Raw genomic sequence first — 17,171 nt, 5'->3', positions numbered from 1 at the left:
CCATAATCTATAGTAAGGTCAGCTAAATAAGCTACCTGGCCCATACCCCAGAAATGTTGGTTCATATCCTTCCCATACTAATTAACCCATTCGTCTCTATCACCCTACTAACAACCCTCGTCCTAAGCACAACAATTGTAACCATTAGCTCCCATTGACTGTTTGCCTGAATTGGACTAGAAATAAATATGATAGCCATCATTCCTATCATAATAAAAAAACCTAATCCTCGAGCCACAGAAGCCTCAGCCAAATACTTTCTAACGCAAGCCACAGCATCCTCATTACTTATACTAGCAATTATTATTAACCTAATACACTCCAGCCAATGAACCATCATAAAATTATTCGACCCAACAGCATCCATTCTAATAACAATAGCTTTAGCCGTTAAACTAGGATTGTCCCCTTTTCACTTTTGAGTACCAGAAGTTACACAAGGTGTTCCCCTAAGCACAGGACTAATTCTACTTATGTGACAAAAACTCGCACCCATCTCAATCCTTTATCAAATTTCACCATCAATCAATCTACACCTAATAATTACTATAGCCTTTCTATCAATTCTAATCGGAGGCTGAGGTGGACTAAACCAAACACAACTCCGAAAAATCATAGCCTACTCATCAATTGCTCACATAGGATGAATAACCGCTATTTTATTATACAACCCAGCCCTCACCCTACTAAATCTATTAATTTACATTGTAATAACCTTCACCATATTTATGCTACTTATCCAAAACTCCACTACCACCACACTACTACTATCCCAAACATGAAATACAATACCTGTTATAACAACCTTTACTATGCTTACCCTACTCTCCATAGGAGGACTTCCTCCACTCACAGGGTTTATACCCAAATGAATGATTATTCAAGAACTAACAAAAAACGATACCCTCATCCTACCCACCCTCATAGCCATCACAGCTCTACTCAACCTATATTTCTATATACGCCTTACCTACACCACAGCATTAACCCTGTTCCCCTCTACCAACAACATAAAAATAAAATGACAATTCCACTCCACAAAACAAATAACCCTTTTACCAACAGCAATCGTACTATCCACAATACTTCTACCTCTTACACCAGCATTCTTTGTCCTACTATAGGGGTTTAGGTTAAATAACACCAAGAGCCTTCAAAGCCCTAAGCAAGTATAATTTTACTTAACCCCTGCCCAATAAGGATTGCAAGACCATATCTCACATCAATTGAATGCAAATCAAACACTTTAATTAAGCTAAATCCTCACTAGATTGGAGGGATACATCTCCCACGAACTTTTAGTTAACAGCTAAACACCCTAATAAACTGGCTTCAATCTACTTCTCCCGCCACGAGGAAAAAAAAGCGGGAGAAGTCCCAGCAGGATTGAAGCTGCTTCTTTGAATTTGCAATTCAAAATGATTATTCACCACAGGACTTGGCAAAAAGAGGACTTTACCCCTGTCTTTAGATTTACAGTCTAATGCCTACTCGGCCATTTTACCTATGTTCATAAACCAATGACTATTCTCTACCAATCACAAAGACATTGGTACTCTGTATTTACTATTTGACGCCTGGGCAGGAATAGTGGGTACTGGTCTAAGCTTGTTGATTCGTACTGAATTAGGTCAGCCTGGCACACTTATCGGAGATGACCAACTTTATAATGTTCTAGTAACAGCTCACGCCTTCGTAATAATTTTCTTTATGGTTATACCTATCATAATTGGGGGATTTGGAAACTGACTAGTTCCCTTGATAATTGGAGCCCCTGACATAGCATTCCCTCGTCTATACAACATAAGCTTCTGACTACTTCCCCCTACCTTTCTACTACTGATAGCATCTTCAATAATTGAAGCCAGCGCAGGTACAGGCTGAACTGTATATCCTCCTCTAGCCGGAAATCTAGCACACGCAGGAGCCTCAGTAGACCTTACTATTTTCTCTCTGCATTTAGCCGGTGTATCTTCAATCCTTGGGGCTATTAACTTCATTACAACTATTATTAATATAAAACCACCCGCTATAACCCAATACCAAACACCTCTCTTCGTCTGATCTGTCTTGGTCACAGCAGTCTTACTCTTACTATCACTACCCGTCTTAGCAGCCGGAATTACCATACTATTAACTGATCGAAACCTAAACACAACCTTGTTCGACCCAGCAGGAGGAGGTGACCCAATCCTATATCAACACCTATTCTGATTTTTTGGCCATCCCGAAGTATATATTCTAATTCTGCCCGGTTTCAGAGTAATTTCACATATCGTTACCTATTATTCGGGGAAAAAAGAACCTTTCGGGTATATGGGAATAGTATGAGCTATAGTTTCTATTGGTTTCCTGGGTTTTATTGTATGAGCTCATCATATATTTACAGTTGGAATAGACGTAGATACACGAGCATACTTTACATCAGCCACTATAATTATTGCAATTCCTACAGGAGTAAAAGTCTTCAGCTGACTGGCAACACTTCACGGAGGAAGTATTAAATGATCTCCCACCCTAATATGAGATCTAGGCTTTATTTTCTTATTCACAGTAGGAGGTTTAACCGGTATTATCCTGGCTAACTCATCCCTAGACATTATTCTCCACGACACCTATTATGTGGTTGCCCATTTTCACTACGTGCTTTCAATAGGAGCTGTCTTCGCCATCATAGGAGGTTTCGTCCACTGATTTCCACTATTTTCAGGCTATACACTTAACCCAACATGAACAAAAATCCAATTCATAATTGTATTCGTAGGTGTGAATATGACATTCTTTCCACAACACTTCCTAGGCCTATCTGGAATACCTCGTCGATACTCCGACTACCCAGATGCCTACACAACATGAAATACCATCTCATCAATAGGCTCCTTTATCTCACTGACAGCAGTCATACTGATAATCTTCATTATCTGAGAAGCATTCACATCTAAACGGGAAGTATTAGCAGTAGACCTCACCTCCACAAACCTTGAATGACTAAACGGATGTCCTCCACCATATCACACATTTGAGGAACCGGTATATGTTAACCTAAAATATTCAAGAAAGGAAGGAATCGAACCCCCTCTAATCGGTTTCAAGCCAACATCATAACCATTATGTCTTTCTTTATGAATGAGGTATTAGTAAAGTCTTATGTAACTTTGTCAAAGTTAAATCACAAGTGAAAATCCTGTATATCTCCATGGCATACCCCTTCCAACTAGGCTTACAAGACGCAGCATCACCTGTTATAGAAGAACTCCTACAGTTTCATGACCACGCATTAATGATTGTTTTCCTAATTAGCTCCCTAGTCCTCTATATTATTACACTAATACTTACAACCAAATTAACACACACTAGTACAATAGACGCTCAAGAAGTAGAAACTATTTGAACTGTCCTCCCAGCCGTTATCTTAATTATAATCGCCCTACCTTCTCTACGAATTCTCTACATAATAGACGAAATTAACAATCCCTCCCTTACCGTAAAAACAATAGGGCATCAATGATATTGAAGCTATGAATATACTGACTACGAAGACCTAAATTTTGACTCCTACATGATTCCAACCTCGGACCTAAAACCAGGAGAACTACGATTGCTAGAAGTAGATAATCGAATGGTCCTACCCATACAAATAACAATCTGAATACTAGTTTCCTCAGAAGATGTATTACACTCATGAGGTGTTCCTTCCCTAGGTCTAAAAACAGATGCAATTCCTGGACGCCTAAACCAAACAACCCTAATATCAACACGACCTGGCCTGTTCTACGGACAATGTTCAGAAATCTGTGGCTCAAATCACAGCTTTATGCCAATCGTTCTCGAATTAGTACCCTTAGAGAACTTTGAAAAATGATCTGCATCCATATTATAATTTCCTTAAGAAGCTAAACTAGCGTTAACCTTTTAAGATTGAGAGTTATAAACTCCCCTTAATGACATGCCACAACTAGATACATCAACATGACTCCTTACCATTCTCTCTATGATCTTTACCCTCTTCACATTACTTCAACTAAAAATCTCAAAGCATTTTTATTCTCTTTCCCCCAAACCAATGTGCACTAAATTACAAAAACAACAAACCCCTTGAAATTACACATGAACGAAAATCTATTTGCCCCTTTCATAATCCCGATTATACTAGGTATTCCTATCACTACTTTAATTATTATATTTCCCACCATACTATTCCCAACACCAAATCGATTAATCAATAATCGTATAATCGCTATCCAACAATGACTAACCAAACTCACATCAAAGCAACTGATAGTTACACATAACCTCAAAGGACAAACCTGATCTCTAATACTTATCTCACTTTTCCTATTCATCGCTTCCACAAATCTTCTTGGAATATTACCCCACTCATTTACACCCACTACTCAACTCTCTATAAATTTAGGCATAGCTATTCCATTATGAGCTGGCACTGTCATTATCGGTTTCCATAACAAGACAAAAATATCCCTAGCCCACCTTTTACCACTAGGCACACCCACTTTCCTGATCCCTATATTAGTAATAATCAAAACTATCAGCCTATTTATTCAACCTTTAGCTCTAGCAGTACGGCTAACAGCTAACATCACAGCAGGTCACCTATTACTACACCTAATCGGAAGTGCAACTCTTGCATTAATAGATATTAGTCTATTCACAGCCCTCATCACATTCACCATCCTCACCCTATTAGTCATCCTCGAATTCGCCATAGCCCTAATCCAAGCCTACGTATTCACCTTACTAGTAAGCCTATACTTGCAGGACAATACATAATGACCCACCAAACCCACTCATATCATATAGTAAACCCCACTCCTTGACCACTTACAGGAGCTCTCTCAGCATTTCTTGTAACATCAGGCCTAATCATATGATTCCACTTCAACTCAATAATCTTACTGACTTTAAGCTTTTTGACAAATACCCTAACAATATACCAATGATGACGAGATATTGTCCGAGAAAGCACTTTCCAAGGCCACCACACACCAACCGTTCAAAAAGGGCTCCGATATGGTATAATCTTATTTATCTTATCAGAAGTCCTATTCTTTTTTTTTTTTTTGGTTTATTTGTATTTTTTTTTAACATCTTTATTGGAGTATAATTGCTTTACAATGGTATGTTAGTTTCAGCTTCACAACAAAATGAATCAGTTATATATATACATATATTCCCATATCTCTTCCCGCTTGCGTCTCCCTCCCTCCCACCCTCCCTATCCCACCCCTCCAGGCGGTCACAAAGCACCGAGCTTATCTCCCTGTGCTATGCGGCTGCTTCCCACTAGCTATCTACCTTACGTTTGGTAGTGTATATATGTCCATGCCTCTTTATCGCTTTGTCACCGTTTACCCTTCCCCCTCCCCATAGTCTCAAGTCCATTCTCTAGTAAGTCTGTGTCTTTATTCCTGTTTCACCCCTAGGTTTTTCATGACATTTTTTTTTAAATTCCATATATATGTGTTAGCATACGGTATTTGTCTCTCTCTTTCTGACTTACTTCACTCTGTATGACAGACTCTAGGTCTATCCACCTCATTACAAATAGCTCAATTTCGTCTCTTTTTATGGCTGAGTAATATTCCATTGTATATATGTGCCACATCTTCTTTACCCATTCATCCGATGATGGACACTTAGGTTGTTTCCATCTCTGGGCTATTGTAAATAGAGCTGCAATGAACATTTTGGTACATGACTCTTTTTGAATTATGGTTTTCTCAGGGTATATGCCCAGTAGTGGGATTGCTGGGTCATATGGTAGTTCTATTTGTAGCTTTTTAAGGAACCTCCATACTGTTCTCCACAGTGGCTGTATCAATTTACATTCCCACCAACAGTGTAAGAGGGTTCCCTTTTCTCCACACCCTCTCCAGCATTTATTGTTTGTAGATTTTTTGATGATGGCCATTCTGACCGGTGTGAGATGATATCTCATTGTAGTTTTGATTTGCGTTTCTCTAATGATTAATGATGTTGAGCATTGTTTCATGTGTTTGTTGGCAATCTGTATATCTTCTTTGGAGAAATGTTTATTTAGGTCTTCTGCCCATTTTTGGATTGGGTTGTTTGTTTTTCTGTTATTAAGCTGCATGAGCTGCTTATAAATTTTGGAGATTAATCCTTTGTCAGTTGCTTCATTTGCAAATATTTTCTCCCATTCTGAGGGTTGTCTTTTGGTCTTCTTTATGGTTTCCTTTGCTGCGCAAAAGCTTTTAAGTTTCATTAGGTCCCATTTGTTTACTTTTGTTTTTATTTCCATTTCTCTAGGAGGTGGATCAAAAAGGACCTTGCTGTGATTTATGTCATAGAGTGTTCTGCCTATGTTTTCCTCTAAGAGTTTGATAGTTTCTGGCCTTACATTTAGGTCTTTAATCCATTTTGAGCTTATTTTTGTGTATGGTGTCAGGGAGTGATCTAATCTCATACTTTTACATGTAGCTGTCCAGTTTTCCCAACACCACTTATTGAATAGGCTGTCCTTTCTCCACTGTACATTTCTGCCTCCTTTGTCAAAGATAAGGTGACCATATGTGCGTGGGTTTATCTCTGGGCTTTCTATCCTGTTCCATTGATCTATCTTTCTGTTTTTGTGCCAGTACCATACCGTCTTGATAACTGTAGCTTTGTAGTATAGTCTGAAGTCAGGGAGCCTGATTCCTCCAGTTCCTTCTTTCGTTCTCAAGATTGCTTTGGCTATTCGGGGTCTTTTGTGTTTCCATACAAATTGTGAAATTTTTTGTTCTAGTTCTGTGAAAAATGCCAGTGGTAGTTTGATAGGGATTGCATTGAATCTATAGATTGCTTTGGGTAGTAGAGTCATTTTCACAATGTTGATTCTTCCAATCCAAGAACATGGTATATCTCTCCATCTATTTGTATCATCTTTAATTTCTTTCATCAGTGTCTTATAATTTTCTGCATACAGATCTTTTGTCTCCTTAGGTAGGTTTATTCCTAGATATTTTATTCTTTTTGTTGCAATGGTAAATGGGAGTGTTTTCTTGATTTCACTTTCAGATTTTTCATCATTAGTATATAGGAATGCCAGAGATTTCTGTGCATTAATTTTGTATCCTGCCACTTTACCAAATTCATTGATTAGCTCTAGTAGTTTTCTGGTAGCATCTTTAGGGTTCTCTATGTATAGGATCATGTCATCTGCAAACAGGGACAGCTTTACTTCTTCTTTTCTGATTTGGATTCCTTTTATTTCCTTTTCTTCTCTGATTGCTGTGGCTAAAACTTCCAAAACTATGTTGAATAAGAGTGGTGAGAGTGGGCAACCTTGTCTTGTTCCTGATCTTAGTGGAAATGCTTTCAGTTTTTCACCATTGAGGATGATGTTTGCTGTGGGCTTGTCATATATGGCCTTTAATATGTTGAGGAAAGTTCCCTCTATGCCTACTTTCTGCAGGGTTTTTATCATAAATGGGTGTTGAATTTTGTCAAAAGCTTTCTCTGCATCTACTGAGATGATCATATGGTTTTTCTCCTTCAGTTTGTTAATATGGTTTATCACATTGATAGATTTGCGTATATTGAAGAATCCTTGCATTCCTGGAATAAACCCCACTTGATCATGGTGTATGATCCTTTTAATGTGCTGTTGGATTCTGTTTGCTAGTATTTTGTTGAGGACTTTTGCATCTATGTTCATCAGTGATATTGGCCTGTAGTTTTCTTTCTTTGTGACATCCTTGTCTGGTTTTGGTATCAAGGTGATGGTGGCCTCGTAGAAGGAGTTTGGGAGTGTTCCTCCCTCTGCTATATTTTGGAAGAGTTTGAGAAGGATAGGTGTTAGCTCTTCTCTAAATGTTTGATAGAATTCGCCTGTGAAGCCATCTGGTCCTGGGCTTTTCTTTGTTGGAAGATTTTTAATCACAGTTTCAATTTCAGTGCTTGTGATTGGTCTGTTCATATTTTCTATTTCTTCCTGATTCAGTCTTGGCAGGTTGTGCATTTCTAAGAATTTGTCCATTTCTTCCAGATTGTCCATTTTATTGGCATAGAGTTGCTTGTAGTAATCTCTCATGATCTCTTTTATTTCTGCAGTGTCAGTTGTTACCTCTCCTTTTTCATTTCTAATTCTATTGATTTGAGTCTTCTCCCTTTTTTTCTTGATCAGTCTGGCTAGTGGTTTATCTATTTTGTTTATCTTCTCAAAGAACCAGCTTTTAGTTTTATTGATCTTTGCTATTGTTTCCTTCATTTCTTTTTCATTTATTTCTGATCTGATTTTTATGATTTCTTTCCTTCTGCTAGCTTTGGGGTTTTTTTGTTCTTCTTTCTCTAATTGCTTGAGGTGCAAGGTTAGGTTGTTTATTCGAGATGTTTCCTGCTTCTTAAGGTGGGCTTGTATTGCTATAAACTTCCCCCTTAGAACTGCTTTTGCTGCATCCCACAGGTTTTGGGTCGTTGTGTCCCCATTGTCATTTGTTTCTAGGTATTTTTTGATTTCCTCTTTGATTTCTTCAGTGATCACTTCATTATTAAGTAGTGTATTGTTTAGCCTCCATGTGTTTGTATTTTTTACAGATCTTTTCCTGTAATTGATATCTAGTCTCATGGCGTTGTGGTCAGAAAAGATACTTGATACAATTTCAATTTTCTTAAATTTGCCAAGGCTTGATTTGTGACCCAAGATATGATCTATCCTGGAGAATGTTCCATGAGCACTTGAGAAAAATGTGTATTCTGTTGTTTTTGGATGGAATGTCCTATAAATATCAATTAACTCCATCTCGTTTAATGTATCATTTAAAGCTTGTGTTTCCTTATTTATTTTCATTTTGGATGATCTGTCCATTGGTGAAAGTGGGGTGTTAAAGTCCCTACTATGAATGTGTTACTGTCGATTTCCCCTTTTATGGTTGTCAGTATTTGCCTTATGTATTGAGGTGCACCTATGTTGGGTGCATAAATATTTACAATTGTTATATCTTCCTCTTGGATCGATCCCTTGATCATTAGTAGTGTCCTTCTTTGTCTCTTCTAATAGCCTTTGTTTTAAAGTCTATTTTGTCTGATATGAGAATTGCTACTCCAGCTTTCTTTTGGTTTCCATTTGCATGAAATACCTTTTTCCATCCCCTTACTTTCAGTCTGTATGTGTCTCTAGGTCTGAAGTGGGTCTCTTGTAGACAGCAAATATATGGGTCTTGTTTTTGTATCCATTCAGCCAATCTGTGTCTTTTGGTGGGAGCATTTAGTCCATTTACATTTAAGGTAATTATCGATATGTGTGTTCCTATTCCCATTTTCTTAATTGTTTTGGGTTCATTATTGTAGGTCCTTTCCTTCTGTTGTGTTTCTTGCCTAGAGAAGTTCCTTTAGCAGTTGTTGTAGAGCTGGTTTGGTGGTGCTGAACTCTCTCAGCTTTTGCTTGTCTGTAAAGGTTTTAATTTCTCCATCATATCTGAATGAGATCCTTGCTGGGTAGAGTAATCTTGGTTGCAGGTTTTTCTCCTTCAACACTTTCAATATGTCCTGCCAGTCCCTTCTGGCTTGCAGAGTTTCTGCTGAAAGATCAGCTGTTAACCTTATGGGGATTCCCTTGTGTGTTATTTGTTGTTTTTCCCTTGCTGCTTTTAATATGTTTTCTTTGTATTTAATTTTTGACAGTTTGATTAATATGTGTCTTGGCGTATTTCTCCTTGGATTTATCCTGTATGGGACTCTCTGTGCTTCCTGGACTTGATTAACTATTTCCTTTCCCATATTAGGGAAGTTTTCAACTATAATCTCTTCAAATATTTTCTCAGTCCCTTTCTTTTTCTCTTCTTCTTCTGGAACCCCTATAATTCGAATGTTGGTGCGTTTAATGTTGTCCCAGAGGTCTCTGAGACTGTCCTCAGTTCTTTTCATTCTTTTTTCTTTATTCTGCTCTGCAGTAGTTATTTCCACTATTTTATCTTCCAGGTCACTTATCCGTTCTTCTGCCTCAGTTATTCTGCTATTGATCCCATCTAGAGTACTTTTAATTTCATTTATTGTGCTGTTCATCGTTGCTTGTTTCATCTTTAGTTCTTCTAGGTCCTTGTTAACTGATTCTTGCAATTTGTCCATTCTATTGTCCATTCTATCTCCAAGATTTCGGATCAACCTTACTATCATTATTCTGAATTCTTTTTCAGGTAGACTGCCTATTTCCTCTTCATTTGTTAGGTCTGGTGGGTTTTTATCTTGCTCCTTCATCTGCTGTGTGTTTTTCTGTCTTTTCGTTTTGCTTATCTTACTGTGTTTGGGGTCTCCTTTTTTGCAGGCTGAAGGTTCGTAGTTCCTGTTGTTTTTTGTGTCTGTCCCCAGTGGCTAAGGTTGGTTCAGTGGGTTGTGTAGGCTTCCTGGTGGAGAGTGCTAGTGCCTGTGTTCTGGTGGATGAGGCTGGATCTTGTCTTTCTGGTGGGCAGGTCCACGTCTGGTGGTGTGTTTTGGGGTGTCTGTAGACTTATTATGATTTTGGGCAGCCTCTCTGCTAATGGGTGGGGTTGTGTTCCTGTCTTGCTAGTTGTTTGGCATAGGATGTCCAGCACTGTAGCTTGCTGGTCGTTGAGTGAAGCTGGGTGCTGGCGTTGAGATGGAGATCTCTCGGAGATTTTTGCTGTTTGATATTATGTGCAGCTGGGGGGCCTCTTGTGGACCAGTGTCCTGAAGTTGGCTCTCCCACCTCAGAGGCACAGCACTGACTCCTGGCTGCAGCACCAAGAGCCTTTCATCCACAGGGCTCCTTAATTTGGGATGATTCGTTGTCTATTCAGGTATTCCACAGATGCAGGGTATATCAAGTTGATTGTGGAGCTTTAATCCGCTGCTTCTGAGGCTGCTGGGAGAGATTTCCCTTTCTCTTCTTTGTTCTCACAGTTCCCAGGGGCTCAGCTTTGGATTTGGCCCCGCCTGTGCGTGTAGGTCGCCGGAGGGCGTCTGTTCTTTGCTCAGACAGGACGGGGTTAAAGGAGCCACTGATTCGGAGGCTCTGGCTCACCCAGGCCGGGGGGGTAGGGAGGGTCACGGAGTGTGGGGCGGGCCTGCAGCGGCAGAGGCCGGCGTGACGTTGCAGCCTGAGGCGCGCCGTGCGTTCTCCCGGGGTAGCCGTCCCTGGATCCCGGGACCCTGGCAGTGGTGGGCTGCACAGGCTCCCCGGAAGGGCGTGTGGCTAGTGACCTGTGTTCGCACACAGGCCTCCTGGCGGCGGCAGCAGCGGCCTTAGCGTCTCATGCCCGTCTCTGGGCTCCGCACTTTTAGCCGCGGCTCGCGCCCGTCCCTGGAGCTCTCTCAAGCAGCGTTCTTAATACCCTCTCCTCGTGCACCAGGAAACAAAGAGGGACGTAAAAGTCTCTTGCCTCTTCTGCAGGTCCAGACCCCTCCCCGGACTCTCTCCCGGCCAGCCGCGGCGCACCAACGCCCTGCAGGCTGTGTTTACGCCGCCAACCTCAGTCCTCTCCCGGTGCTCCGACAAAAGCCGGAGCCTCAGCTCCCAGTCCCGCCCGCCCCAGCGGGCGAGCAGACAAGCCTCTCGGCTGGTGAGTGCCGGTCGGCCCGATCCTCTGCACTGGATTCTGTCCGCTTTGCCCTCCGCACCCCTGTTGCTGTGCTCTCCTCCGCGGCTCCCAAGCTCTCCCACTCCGCCTCCCGAAGTCTCCACCCGCGAAGGGGCTTCCTAGTGTGTGGACACTTTTCCTCCTTCACAGCTCTCTCCCGCTGGTGCAGGACCCATCCCTATCCTTTTGTCTCTGTTTAGTTTTTTCTTTTGCCCTAACCATGTACGTGGGGGGTTCCTTGCCTTTGGGAGGTCTGAGGTCTTCTGCCAGCGTTCAGTAGGTGCTCCGTAGGAGTTGTTCCACGCGTAGATGTATTTCTGGTGTATCTGTGGAGAGGAAGGTGATCTCCGCGTCTTACTCTTCCGCCATCTTCCCGGAAGTAGAAGTCCTATTCTTTACAGGCTTCTTCTGGGCCTTTTACCATTCAAGTCTTGCCCCTACTCCTGAATTAGGAGGCTCCTGACCACCAACGGGTATCCACCCTCTAAATCCACTAGAAGTCCCACTCCTCAATACCTCCGTACTATTAGCTTCCAGTGTATCTATCACTTGAGCCCATCATAGTCTCATAGAAGGCGACTGCAAACATATACTCCAAGCTCTTCTCATCACAATCATACTCGGCCTCTATTTCACCCTACTTCAAGCATCAGAATACTATGAAGCCCCATTTAAAATCTCAGACAGAGTCTATGGGTCTACCTTCTTTGTAGCCACAGGCTTCCACGGACTACACGTCATCATCAGATCAACTTTCCTTATCGTCTGCTTTATACGTCAAATAATATTCCACTTTACATCAAATTACCACTTTGGCTTCGAAGCTGCTGCTTGATACTGACATTTCGTAGATGTTGTATGATTATTCCTCTATGTATCAATCTATTGATGAGGTTCATAGTCCTTTTAGTATTAACAAGTACAACTGACTTCCAATCAGTTAGTTTCGGTACACCCTGTAAAAGAACAATAAACCTTCTATTAACGCTACTGACGAACACAACCCTAGCCTTACTACTCATACTTATCGCTTTTTGACTCCCCCAACTAAACGTCTATGCAGAAAAAAACAGCCCTTACGAATGTGGCTTTGACCCAATAGGATCTGCTCGTCTACCCTTTTCCATAAAATTTTTCCTAGTAGCAATTACTTTCCTCCTTTTCCACCTAGAAATTGCTCTCCTGCTCCCCTTACCTTGAGCAATCCAAACAAAAAACCTAACAACAATACTCCTCATGGCCCTATTCCTAATCTCCCTACTGGCAGCTAGCCTAGCCTATGAATGAACCCAAAAAGGCCTAGAATGAGATAAATATGATACTTAGTTTAAAATAAAACAAGTGGTTTCGACCCACTAGACTGTGATCTAAACTCACAAGTACCAAATGTCTCTAGTCCACATTAACATTTTAATTGCCTTTACAGTATCCCTCACAGGTTTATTAATATACCGATCCCACCTAATATCTGCATTACTATGCTTAGAAGGCATAGTATTATCATTATTTATTCTAGCAGCCCTTACAATCCTAAACACACACTTCACTCTGGCCAACATGATACCAATCATCCTCTTAGTATTTGTAGCCTGCGAGGCAGCTATTGGACTAGCCTTACTAGTCATAGTTTCCAACACGTATGGTACCGACTACGTACAAAACCTTAACCTCCTTCAATGCTAAAATTCATTGTTCGTACTATTATACCTTTAACTTGACTATCAAAAAGTAACTTTATCTGAATTAATACTACAACCCACAGTTTACTTATCAGATTTACAAGCTTACTTCTACTTAACCAATTTAACGATAACAGCCTTAACTATTCTTTAACATTTTTCTCTGACTCCCTTTCCACACCACTCTTAATATTAACAATATGACTTCTTCCCTTGATATTAATAGCAAGCCAATCTCACCTCCTAAAAGAACCACTTACCCGAAAAAAACTCTACATTACAATACTAATTATACTACAAATCCTCTTAATTATAACCTTTACTGCTATAGAATTAATTATGTTTTATATTACATTTGAAGCCACATTAATTCCTACTCTCATTATCATTACCCGTTGAGGCAAGCAAACAGAACGACTTAACGCAGGGCTCTACTTCTTATTTTATACACTCATAGGATCTCTCCCCTTACTAGTAGCACTAACATATCTACAAAATACAGTAGGCTCACTAAATTTCCTATTATTACAATACTGAGCCCAACCACTACCAACTTCCTGAGCTAATACTTTCATATGATTAGCTTGCATAATAGCCTTCCTAGTAAAAATACCCCTTTACGGACTACATCTTTGATTACCTAAAGCACATGTAGAGGCCCCTATTGCAGGTTCAATAGTCCTTGCAGCTGTACTACTAAAGCTCGGAGGCTATGGCATACTACGAATCACATCAATTCTTAATCCCCTAACAGAACACATAGCCTATCCTTTCCTTGTACTATCCCTATGAGGAATAATCATAACCAGTTCTATCTGTTTACGCCAAACAGATCTAAAATCACTAATCGCATACTCCTCAGTCAGCCACATAGCACTCGTCATTGCAGCTATCCTTATCCAAACCCCTTGAAGTTACATAGGAGCTACCACCTTAATAGTTGCCCATGGCCTTACATCCTCCATATTATTCTTTTTAGCAAATTCAAACTACGAACATATTCATAGCCGAACCATAATCCTAGCACGAGGCCTACACATTTTTTTCCCACTAATAGCTACCTGATGACTATTAGCATGCCTAACAAACCTCGCCCTACCCCCTACCATCAACCTGATCGGAGAACTACTCGTAATTATATCAACTTTCTCATGATCAAACCTCACTATCATCTTCATGGGAACAACTATTGTAATCACAGCCCTGTACTCCCTATACATACTAATCATAACACAACGCGGCAAACACACACCATATTAACAACCTTACCCCTACTTTTACACGGGAACATACCTTAATGGCCCTACACATTATCCCCCTCCAACTCCTGTCACTAAACCCTAAAATCATTCTAGGACCTCTCTATTGTAAGTATAGTTTAAAAAAACCGTTAGTTTGTGAAACTAAAAACAGAAGACAAAAACTTCTTACTTACCGAAAAAGTATTGCAAGAACTGCTAATTCATGCCCTCCACACTTAACAATGTGGCTTTTTCAAGCTTTTAAAGGATAGTAGTTATCCATTGGTCTTAGGAACCAAAAAATTGGTGCAACTCCAAATAAAAGTAATAAACTTATTTACTTCTTCCGCCCTACTCACACTACTCATACTGATCGCCCCTGTCATAGCATCTAGTACAAACCTCTACAAAAACAACAAGTACCAACATTATGTAAAAAATATAACCCTCTTTGCTTTCATCACCAGCCTAATCCCAATAATAATATTTATCCATACAAATCAAGAAATACTCATTTCAAACTGACACTGAATTACTATCCATACCCTTAAACTAACACTCAGCTTTAAAATAGACTACTTTTCACTTATATTTATACCCATAGCACTATTCATTACATGATCTATCATAGAATTTTCAATATGATATATGCACTCCGACCCTCACATCAACCAATTCTTCAAATACCTACTTATTTTCCTCATTACCATACTTATCCTCGTCACAGCTAACAACCTCTTCCAATTATTTATCGGATGAGAGGGAGTAGGAATCATATATTTCCTATTAATTGGCTGATGATTCGGATGAACAGACACTAATACAGCCACTCTTCAAGCAATCCTATATAATCGTATCGGAGACATCGGATTCCTTCTATCCATAGCCTGATTCTTACATAATACAAACGCATGAGACTTACAACAAATCTTCACACTCAACCAAAATCCCCCAATCCTCCCTCTTATAGGACTCACATTAGCTGCAGCTGGAAAATCAGCCCAATTTGGTCTACACCCCTGACTACCCTCAGCAATAGAAGGTCCCACTCCAGTTTCAGCCCTACTCCATTCAAGCACAATAGTCGTAGCAGAAATTTTCCTACCTATCCGCTTCTACTCTCTAACAGAAAATAACAAATTTATTCAAACAATAATACTTTCTCTAGGTGCCCTCACCACCCTATTCACAGCTATCTGTGCCTTAACCCAAAATGATATCAAAAAAATTATTGCTTTTTCCACCTCCAGTCAACTTGGCCTAATAATAGTAACGTTAGGCCTCAACCAACCACACCTAGCCTTCCTGCACATTTGTACACATGCTTTCTTCAAAGCTATGTTATTCTTATGTTCCGGCTCCATCATTCACAATCTAAACAATGAACAAGACATTCAAAAGATAGGAGGACTATACAAAATCCTTCCCTTCACTACAACTGCCCTAATCATTGGCTGCTTCGCACTAACAGGAATACCATTTCTCACAGGATTCTACTCTAAAGACCTCATCATTGAAGCTGCCACTTCGTCTTATACCAACGCCTGAGCCCATTCTGTCTTTTCATTTTGCTTATCGTACTGTGTTTGGGATCTCCTTTTTGCAGTCTGCAAGTTCGTTGTTCCCATTGTTTTTGATGTCTGGCCCCAGTGGCTAAGGTTGGTTTAGTGGCTGGTGTAGGTTTCCTGGTGGAGGGGACTAGTGGCTGTGTTCTGGTAGTTGATGCTTGATCTTGTCTCTCAGGTGGGAAGGTCCATGTCTGGTGGTGTTTTTCGGGCTGTCTGTGGCCTTATTATGATTTTAGGCAGCCTCTCTGCTATTGGATGGGGCAGTGTTCCTGTCTTGCTAGTTGTTTAGCATTGGTGTCTGGCACTGTAGCTTGCTGGTCATTCAGTGAAGCTGGGTCTTGGTGTTGAGATGAAGATCTCTGGGAGATTTTCACTGTTTGATATTACGTGGAGGCTGGAGGTGTCTTGTGGACCAGTGTCCTGAACTTGGCTCTCCCACCTCAGTGGCACAGCCCTGACGCCTGGCTGGAGCACCAAGAGCCTGTCCTCCACATGGCTCAGAATAAAAAGGAGAAAAAATGAAAGAAAGAAAGAAAGAAAGAAAGAAAGAAAGAAAGAAAGAAAGAAAGAAAGAAAGAGGATAAAATAAAGATAAAATAAAGTTATTAAAAAATAATTATTAAGAAAAAAAAATTAAAAAGTAAAAAAAAAAGCCGATGGACAGAACCTTAGGATAAATCATGAAAACAAAGCTATATGGACAAAATCACACACAGAAGCTTACACATACAAACTCACAAAAAGAGAAAAAGGGAAAAACACAGATATATCACGGCTCCCAAAGTCCAACTCCTCAGTTTGGTATGATTCGTTGTCTATTCAGGTATTCCACAGATGCAGGGTACATCAAGTTGATTGTGGAGTTTTAATCTGCTGCTTCTGAGGCTGCTGGGAGAAATTATCCTTTCTCTTCTTTTTTCACACAGCTCCTGGGGTTCAGCTTTGGATTTGGCCCCACCGCTGCATGTAGTTCACCTGAGCGCATATGTTCTTCACTCAGACAGGACCGGGTTAAAGGAGCAGCTGATTTTGTGGCTCTGGCTCACTCAGGCTGGGGGGAGGGAGGGGTACGGATGTGGGGTGAACCTGCGGCAGCAGAGGCCAGCTTGACGTTGCACCAGCCTGAGG

The 17,171-nt window shown here is 40.5% G+C and overlaps 3 pseudogenes across 1 annotated transcript in view; all 3 read left to right on the top strand.

Annotated features, from left to right (window-relative positions):
- The window catches only part of LOC117196291 (NADH-ubiquinone oxidoreductase chain 5-like), a 508,848-nt pseudogene extending 492,825 nt beyond the window's left edge, over window positions 1–16,023 (top strand). Inside the window, exon 3 of the transcript XR_007474734.1 lies at window positions 14,734–16,023. The product of XR_007474734.1 is annotated as an NADH-ubiquinone oxidoreductase chain 5-like (transcript). The remainder of the gene's footprint in view (window positions 1–14,733) is intronic.
- Window positions 3,182–3,883, top strand: LOC117196286 (cytochrome c oxidase subunit 2-like; annotated as a pseudogene).
- Window positions 3,983–4,803, top strand: LOC117196285 (ATP synthase subunit a-like; annotated as a pseudogene).
- Window positions 16,024–17,171: the final 1,148 nt, after the last annotated feature.

This window comes from Orcinus orca, chromosome X (assembly GCF_937001465.1).
Source record: "Orcinus orca chromosome X, mOrcOrc1.1, whole genome shotgun sequence".
Lineage (NCBI taxonomy): Eukaryota > Metazoa > Chordata > Mammalia > Artiodactyla > Delphinidae > Orcinus > Orcinus orca.
The sequence above is the reverse complement of the archived record's forward strand: the minus strand, read 5'-3'. Positions and strand labels throughout refer to the sequence as shown.